The sequence below is a fragment of the Ursus arctos genome, unplaced genomic scaffold (genome assembly GCF_023065955.2).
Source record: "Ursus arctos isolate Adak ecotype North America unplaced genomic scaffold, UrsArc2.0 scaffold_21, whole genome shotgun sequence".
NCBI lineage: Eukaryota > Metazoa > Chordata > Mammalia > Carnivora > Ursidae > Ursus > Ursus arctos.
Window position 1 is genome coordinate 3189740 of NW_026622886.1, and position 9446 is coordinate 3199185.

Consider the following 9446-nt stretch of genomic DNA (forward strand, 5'->3'; position numbering starts at 1 on the left):
GAGATTCCCCCCTTTCCGGTGCTCAACCACTTCCTCTCTGACAGAGCACGCCGTCTCCAGGAGGCTCTGCTGGGCGGACTGAGGGACATGCTTTGGGTCCTTGTCTGCTATTCTTGAGTGTGTCCTACGGTAGCAGACACTGAGCGCTCCCCTCCTTGGCATCCACTCCCTTCCCTCCCTCCTGACAGGACCGCACGTTTCCCAGCCCACTGCGGGTGGGGTAGACCCAGTCTCTGCTCCAGGTGGGCCCTGATTGGCTTAAACCAATTATTATAGCCCATCTCATGGCTACTGTGATTGGGTCAGGGATGGACACGTGACCCAAGTCGTCCAATCAGAGCAAAGACTTCTACTTAAGCTCTCCGGAAGTAGACCTTCTCTTTCTCCACGGGCTGCGAAGGGAAGGAGGTACCAGAAGACTGGGGACAATACTGAGATCCCCCAAGGGAGAGCCAGCCTGGGACAGGAGCAGCTGCCAGAACATGGAGCCAAGAGCTGGAGGCAGAGAAACTAGGTCTTGTTGGATCCAGCTTTGCTTGAAACCTCAAATACCCGTGTGCTTTTCTCTTACTCTACAGTCCACAGATTTTAGGGTGTTTTTTTTTTTAAGATTTTATTTATTTATTTGACAGAGACAGCCAGCGAGAGAGGGAACACAAGCAGGGGAAGTGGGAGAGGAAGAAGCAGGCTCCCAGTGGAGCCTGATGTGGGGCTTGATCCCAGATCGCCGGGATCACGCCCTGAGCCCAAGGCAGACGCCCAACGACTGCGCTACCCAGGCATCCCCCCCCCCACCAGATTTTAGTTTTTAAAGCCACCTTGAGTTGGGTTTTCTGTGACTTGGACCTGAAATTCCTGAATTTGGCCCATAGTGTAATGAGGGCCAGGCCTCCAGTCCTCTTCCTGCCTGTCCCACTTACAGGATGGAGGCCCCCGGGCAATGCGGGCAATGCTTGTGTGGAAACATGTCCCTGTGGCATCCTTAGTCTCAGAAGCAGAAGACCACTTAGAGGCCTCGAGTGGATTTTTCAGATGGGATCACTGAAGCTCCCCATTCTCCAGCCCTTCCCTGCTCCACTGGCTGTGTCCCTAAGGCCTCAGGCAGATGGGAAAGGCTGAGAACCCAGGCTGCCGAGTGCTCAGGCCTCTGGGAAGGCTCCTGTCTTCCCCCACCCTAGTTCATCTGAGGAGGGAGTCTGTGTTCTGTATTGCTAAAACCAGAGAGGACCCAGCAGGTGCACGGAAGGTAAATAGCTCTCATTGGGGTACTCTCAGTAGTCTACAGGGTCAAGTCAGGCACTTTAGCATGACATCCAGGACCCAAGGCCCTCGACATTTCCCCCTCATCCTCTGCTCCTCCAGGGAGGGAAGCTTATGGCCGCTGTGCCGCCTTCTGTCCCTGTGGAAGTGTGTTGAGTGTCCTTAGGCCAACGGGGTGTCACCTGAATTTCATGACCGTAAGTCTCATGTTGGCCCTTGGTATTTGTTCTGATGAGCTGTTTCTGAGTCAAAAAGTAAAGGCCTAAGACAGCTATCATTTTATCATCTCTCGTGGATTCTGTAGGTCATGGAGGTGGGAAGGGTTCAGCTGGGTTAGTCAGGGTTTCAGAGAGTGGCAGTCACGTGGTGGCTGGGGCTGAAGCATCTAGGCACTGGCGGGACATCTCTCCATCTCCATGACCTCAGAGCTTTTCCATGCAGTCTCTCTGCATGGGCTAGTTTGGGCTTCCTCACAGCATGGCGGCTCAGGGCTCCAGTAGGAATGTTCTAGAAGATAGAAGCATTTCCCATGTCACTTCAGGAGCGTGGCAGTGTCACTTCGACTGCATTTATTGCTGGGGAGTGAGTCACCAACCTGCCCAGGTTCCAGAGGAGGGGACTAAGATTCCACTCCTTAGTGGGGGAGTGGAAGGTTCTAGAAGGGCTTGTGGGATGGGAGATATTGTTGTGGCCATCTTGGGAGAATGCATCTGCCAACATGCTGTTGGGCAGTACAGCTACATTTCTCTGGTCCCCTTGCTCCCCTTCCATATACGAGGGCTCTTTCGCACCTTCTCCTCCCTCCGCAAACCTCCAGGGCCCTCTGTCCTTTTTTGTGGCCCGCGGTGGTGCTCCTTTTGCACTGACATAACAGAAGGAATCATGAGAGAACGTCCGCATGCTCCACCCCCCCCCCCCCCCCCCGCTGGGCCCTGCGCCTGCTCAGGCTGCCTTCCCTGCTGGTCCCGTGGGTGGAGCACCTGTGAGTCTCCCGCGGGGCAGCCCCTCACGCGTGCACGTGCACTGGACCCATCCCTCCTGCATCCGCACTCAGCCTCCTCCACCGGTTTCCCCTCCCTGGGTTCACTCTTTGGGAGACAATGCTAGTTCTTCTTTCATCTTAAAAGCCAAACAAAACCTGAACCAAACCAAAAAAACAACCCTGTCTTTACCCCATCACTCATGCTATCCGCTCCCAGGTCAACCCTAACATTGGCAGGGTCTGGGGCAACAGTCCAGATGGAAGTCTCCGTACTGGAAGTCTAAATATTGACTCGGCATAACCACGTGAAACACGTGTGAAGTCAAATACATGCTCTTCCTACTTGAGAAGTAGATCTTTTTTTTCCTTATTAATACAGTATTTCTTTGTCTTTCCTCTGTCAAACCCTAAGCCAACCGCTTTTCCCAGGCTGCCTGGGGAGGCATAGGAGAAGGAACATACAGGGCAGACGAGACCTATGGGACGTGGACATGGCTCCTTTCCGTGGCAAAGAGGAGGAGAAAGGCCACCAGCAGCCACAAGAGCACCATGGCGTCCGAGAGGGCAAAGCCCAGAATGGTGCAGGAGAAGAGCCGTAGCTTCAGTGCAGGGTTCCTGGCACCACCAGGGATGAGGCTCCCAAACACGGTAGCAATTCCAGCCCCAGAGCCAGCTGTCCCCATCGTGGCAGCCCCAGCCCCAGGGAACCTGGCTGCTGTGTCCATGTCCCTTGAAATGGCCCTGGTTGGGAAGCTGCAGCTAGGAGCGAGTGAGGTCAGGGGATGTGGGGCTGCCAAGCTTCAAGGCTCTCATCTGTCGGTGTCTCCGGCGGTTTTAGCACCGCTGCAGACGGTGACGGGCTCGACAGCTGAGACGGCTCCTGACCGAGAAGGGGGTGGAGACCAGCTTTGCCCAGGCTCCATTTTCAGCGGATGAGGCGCTGTGGCAGGAGAGCTGCTCCCAGTGCAGAGAAGACAGAGATGGAGAAGCCAATCTTCTCAATGAAGAGTTTGGATTCAGAATTCTCCCACTCCTGGACCACGGCGGCACGCTGGGAGCCAGCCTTGGCCATGACCCTGGCACGCGGCCCTGGCACTGGTGTCTGGGCCAGGCCCCTTTCTTTTCTTCCCCTTGGCTCCACCCATGCCTTGACTGGCCCTGAGCACCTGTGTGTGGACACCCAGCCCAGACCAAGCTCTGTCCACCATCCCCCACCCTGCAGTAAACAGCTGCCCTTGGCCACCACTGGGGAGGGTCGTGGGAGGATGAGTTGTGGGGGCCTCTGAGCCCCTTGCTTGGGTTTTGGGGTACCACTGCGGCTCCCCTGTACAGCCAGGCTCCTGGGAAGACTTGTCCTGACTTGCCCTTTTGAGTTTCTCTCCCCTGTGGCTAGCCTAAGCCTCTCCCACCAGGCTTGCGCCCATCTCTCTGCAGGAACTGTATTTGTCCCACTCCTCTCTTGAGCACCCCTTCCCTGGATCCTCTCTGGTCCCCTCTCATCTCGCCAAATAATAAATGGTTGGGGGAGCCCGGGGCTCAATCCTTGGACCTCCTCTTTGTCTACATTCCTTCCCAAGGTGATCTCATCCTACCTCATGGGTTCATTGCCATCTGCAAGCCAATGACACTCAAACGTGTGTCCCCAGCTGGGACCTGGACTTCAGACTCCCGGGTCTGGCTGCCTGCTCCACTGTGCCCTGTGGATGTCTCGGATTCATCCCTGGGCACCTCACCCTTAGCCCATCCAGCCTCAGTGCCTACTGCCCCTGTTCCCACCCACCCCCCCCCCCCAGGCTGCCACAGGGCAGGCTTACTACAGCACAAGGCTGTTCATGCACTTCTTTGTTCAACCCCCCCGCCCCACGGCTTCTGCGGTCACTCAGAGGAGAAGCCCAGGTCCTCACCACGGCCCCACAAGGACCTACGGGGCCCCTGCTGACCTCGTGTTCCCTGCGTTCCCCTGGGGCGCTGCATGTGCTGTCCCCCCTCCCTCCACCCGAAGCCCCCCTCGCCTGGACTCCACACTTCACTTCTTTTTGTCTCTGATCAAATGCTACCCTGGGGGAGCCTTCCCAGACCACCCGACATAGAATGAACCTCCACCTGCCACGGCCTCGTCTTTCCTCGTAGCACTTCCCACCATCGGGCACGTCATATATTTTATTCCTTAATTGTTCCGTTGCCTGTTTCCCCCCGTTGAGCTGGAAGCTGCATGGCAGGATTCCCCAGACGGTGCACGGCACACAGTAGGTCCTCAAGAACTATTTCTTGAATGAATGAATGAATGAATGAATGAATTGCTGATCAATCCCTGCATTCTTTCCTCATGAGTGCCCACTTAGCTTCAGAATCTCTCTCAACCCAGCACTGCAGTGTTGAGGTGAACTGAAGCCTGTGTGCCACGCCTGCTCCAGACAAAGGGTGGTCCCCTAGCCACCCACCGTGCTTCCCTCCACCACTGCACGCCCCCCCCCCGAAACCCTCCGGTGGGGCGCCTGGGGGGGCTCAGTCAGTTAAGTTGCTGACTCTTGATTTCTGCTCAGGTCATGATCTCAGGGTCCTGGGATCAAGCCCTGAGTCTGGCTCTGTGCTCAGTGGGACGTCTGCTAGAGGATTCTCTCTCCCTCTACCCCTCCCCCACTCAAATAAATCAATAAATCTTAAAAAAAAACTCACAAAACCCTCCTATGAGGAGTCATCTCCTCCCTGAAGCCCTCCTGATTCATCTGTCACTTTCTTTCTCTGGTGCCCTCTCAGAGGGGAACCAGTCTATCTGTGTCTGTTACTGGTGACTGGTGACCGTCCCACCCTCCCAACGGACAGTGTCCTCACCAGGGAGGGCTACATCTCAAGCATTTCTGTAACTCCACACTCAACAAGAGTTGTAGTACACAGTAGGTGCTCACTCAGTGCTCGCTATCTTGAGTTGAACATTTGGCTTAGTTTTATGCTTAACATTATCTGTCAGGCCTTCGTCTCTTTTTATCTTAAATCATGTTTATTTGTTTTGTGCTTTGTCTTTAATTTGTTTTTTTATTACCTCTTTTTCCTTTTTCTGATTATAAAACAAGTGCACATTGCAGAAAACGTTGAAAATGTCCAAGAGTATAAAGGAAAGACAAGATTACTCATAGTCTCGCAATCCAGAAATAACGATTATTAGCATTTGGTGTATTCGTTTCGGCTTTTTTTGGGGGAGGGTGTACATTTTTTTTTACTAAATCTTTTATGGTGACAATTTTTTATGTCATCATGATTCTTCCAAGACATCGTATTAAATGGCTGCGTAGTACTCCACCCATTGCATTCAGTTTATCATAATTCATTTCACCAAGTATCCCACACACGCAAAATCCTGACACACACCCAGTGCCACTGTCCACACACACACACACACACACACACACCCGCGCCACGCCCGCAGACACTCTGGCGCGCGCTCCGGGGCTCCCAATCTCCACAATGGAGGTGATTTCCCAGCAGGGGGTGAGGAGTGCACTGGTCACATGGCCCCAGCAGGGTGTGTTCCAGCCTTTTCCTTTTGTAGTCCCTCAGACAGACAGATGTCAGGACAGACACACACGGGACAAGCAGGCAGGGCGAGCAGACAGGAAGCAGACAGGGGCCTGGGCCACGTGGAGACAATGGCTTCTGGGGTGTCTGGGCTGTCAGGAGGATTGGGTGATGGGGAAGGTGGGGTTGTTGGGAACAGGACCTTGGCTGCCCTCAGAGGGGCAAGTCCCGGCCAAGGGCAGGTGACAGAACAGGGCTTCCTCGGCTTAATGCTGTCAAGGGTGTGCAGATGGGGGTGGGTGTTCACAGAACCAGAAATCGGAACCTCAGAATCCCGGGACCACAGCGGGACTGAGTGGGACTGGCCCGGAGGGGCCATCTGGTCCGACGCTCCAAGGGTCATGCAGGTGCCGAGGTCCAAGCATCGGGACATCTCACGATGCCTGACTTGGGCAAAGAGCTTTTTCTGCTTCCCCATGTGGCCTGGACCATGTTCTCGGTGTCCGTCCCCAGAGCCGGAGTGAGCTCTTGAACTCTGCAATGGGCATCGAGAGCACTGGAGGGACTCCAGGACTGGGCCCGAGGGGCTTGGGGTGGTCCTTGAGCAGCGGGAGAGGAGAGAGGGAGGGAGATGGGCACTCAGACATGCCCACCCCAGTTTAGCCACTCTGCCTTCCCTGCTGGGCCCCGTGTGACTCTGCTGACCTCCCCAACCTCAGAGAGCAGTGCAGGGAGAGGAGGGGGTGCTTGTGTCTGGGGCCACCTGCTCACAGGCTCAGTGTCCCGAGGAGAGGAGGTTTCTGACGTGGACCCCTGGGGAGCTGCCCTGTCGGGCTCCTTCCCAGACAGCTCTGGCTCTCACGGTCTGAAACCAGAGGCTGTTCGCAGGGAAACATGGAAATGAATGAACTCAGCCCTGGGTGGCTTTAGGGAGGAGCAGCAAATGCGGGAGGTCCAGAGTCAGCTCAACCCGGCTAACTGTGGGATCTTGGACAAGTTATTTCCCTCCCAGGACCCCCAGGACATACCCAGGGAGGAGGGTCTGGAGCAAGACCACCCTGGGACTGTGTTGTTTCCAGGTCTCTGAGTCTCAGAAGCCTGCAGACCATTGCTGCGAGTGGAGGGGCAGGTGGTCCCAGGTCAACAGTGAGCATTACGCAGCCTGCACTAGGCCAGGCTTAGCGCAGGGACGCGCTGGATTTCTGCCCTTGGTCCCCGGGGAAGAGGCTCTGAGAGGAAGTGATTACTAGATCACACGACAGTGTAGCAGGGCTGAGGTTGCTTAAAGGAGAGAGATGGAGAAACTGAGTCTCAGAGAAGGAAAACAAGTGTCCCAGTCACTAGAGGCTAGAACCCAGGAGCCCTCTGCCTCTTCCTTCTTTACCCACCCCTGCTCTGCCCTCTGGCCACTCTCCAGAGCTTCCCTGGGTGGAGGGGAGCAGGCTGGGGAACCCTAGAAGGTGGAACCAAAAGCTGAAGCCCCTTCCCTGTTGACGGACTGTCCCCAGACCTCCCAAACGGCTCCTTTCAGGCTGGGGGTTTGTCTGCTTCTGGGACAGCACAGGGTGAGTGGGACTGGGACCAGAGGGGTCCCCCAGCACCCCAAGTCCAAGGGGCACCCCAAATGGGATGCTGTCCTGCTATGCCGAGACAGCCTGGAACGGGGCCAGTGCCCCGCAGTGGCAGCTCAAGGCAGCTGGACGGGGCTGCGGCCAAGAATGCCAGGAATGCGGAGCGGCTGCGTCCTTCCCGCTCCTCTTCCTCCCCCCACTCCTAGAACAGGATATTCCCTGTCCAGGGAAGCCCAAGTCCAGCCCCCTTATGGGAAAACCTCAGGGCATGTGCTGGGCACCGCTCCTGCCCTGGGATGGGACCCGGTCGGGGGGAACCTAGGGCTCTAGCACTGCAGGGCAAGGACACAGGGGGTCTGCGTGGGTTCAGCAGGGTGCTGAGGACCTACTGCGTGCTAAGTGTTGCACGTGTATTAACTCACGGAATCTCACAGCAACCCTGGGAGAGGCTGTTTTCCAGATCAGGAAGTTGAGGGGCTCAGAGCTTGCCTGAGGGGCTCAGGAGCTTGCCCGAGCTCTCCAGCTGGCAAGTGGCAAAGCCAGACTTTATCCGGGCCAGCCTGGCACTGTCGTCCTTGCTCTCAGCCATGAGGCTAGGTGGCCTCAGTGCTGCTGGGGGCCGTCTCCTGGTGCCCCCTCCTTGGCACTGCCAAGGCTGGGGGGTGTGCTGCAGAAAGCAGCACCTTCCTGTTGGCAGCCGGTCTGTTTTGCGGTTGGCAGAGGGTCAGTGTGGAGGTTTGTCTGGAACGTCAGCTCTAGGCCTCTCCCTGGCTGTTCTCGCAGGATCCCAGCACCGGTGAATCCCAGAGTTTGACCGGGGTACATCGCATTGGCTCAGGAGGGGCTCCTGCACACCAGTTGTGATGGGCAGGGGAGGCTGTCGCTCGGGGGGCTCAGGGACAGGAAGTGGGGCTCTGGGAAGTCTGGAGGTTCATGCAGTGGTTGGGGGGAGGGCATGAGCTGTGCTGACTCCAGCCCCGTGACTCCACAGGTGTCCCCTCCTCTGCCGCGGTGCACCCATCTCCTGCTTCCCGAGCCCAGCGTGTCCCTGGCCCTTCAGCTGGGCCGTACCCCAGGGCATCATCCAGAGGGCGTAGCCCTCCTGCCCCAGCCCAAGAGTCCGGAGCGCCTAGCCCTGGACTGAGCTCTGTTGGCAGGTGGGGACAGAGAGGCCTGAAGAACATTCGGCTGTGCCCAGCCCCAGGCCCACCCCAAAGCAGCCATCTGCACAGGCCAATTAGCCCACGAGAAATAGGGGAAACTGAGGCTCAGGGGGGCCAGGTGACCTGCTCAAAGCTGCAGAACTGTCACTTAGCAGAGCTGTAATTTGAATCCCAGTCTTGTCTTGGCACCCAGCAGCCCTCTCTTAGGGTGTCTGGGCTAGAGCCGCTGGCCCCTCACCTTCTCCTGGCCTTCCCTCCTGGTCCCTTAGCCCCTGAGGTCTGGCTGGTTCTGTTCCAGTGTGCTGTCCTGCACTGGTTCCTGGTCCCCCGGGGGGCCAGGGTCAGGTAAACAGGATCCCAGCCGCACTCCCTGACCTTGTTTACCTCCCAAAAGAATGTGAGGGCATTCTTCCCCTTCCCAGGCTGTGAGTCACCCCTCAGCAATGCACCAGGCTCCCGCCACTGCCTGCCCGGCCCCCATTCAACCCCCTCCGGACGGGACCCTTGCCTCCTCACCCGGTGATGTCAACCATGTTAGCCCCCCAGGCCCCCCCCAAGTCCATGGAGCCCACCAGGCCTTGAGTCGTCATGGCGACAGTGCACAACAGGAAGCAAGGCCCCATGGAGGCCTGTGCTGGGGCCGAAACACAGGAAGCAGCGCTGAGCACTGCGCAGCATTGTCAGCCTCATAAAAAACAAAACAGGACAAAAAGATTTAATGAGAACAATTAGCCCGAAGAAAAAGGAAAAAAAAAAGGCCAAAAAAACAAACAAAGCCAAACAGCCTGAAGGCAGGAGGCTGGCTGAGCTCCAAGGACCCCGTGTTTCCCCTCCCAACACAATGTCAGTTAAATAATACTTCCTTCTCCGAAGAAAGCTCCTGGGGAAGAAGAGGGTCCTTCCCAATGGCTCCATTGCTGAGTCCCCCAACTTCTGAGACCCCCCAAGGTTATCCTG

General features: G+C 56.7%; 1 pseudogene; it reads right to left on the reverse strand.

The window, feature by feature from the left end:
- Positions 1-2718: 2718 nt before the first annotated feature.
- On the reverse strand, positions 2719-7915 carry LOC113241576 (ATP synthase F(0) complex subunit C2, mitochondrial-like; annotated as a pseudogene).
- Positions 7916-9446: the final 1531 nt, after the last annotated feature.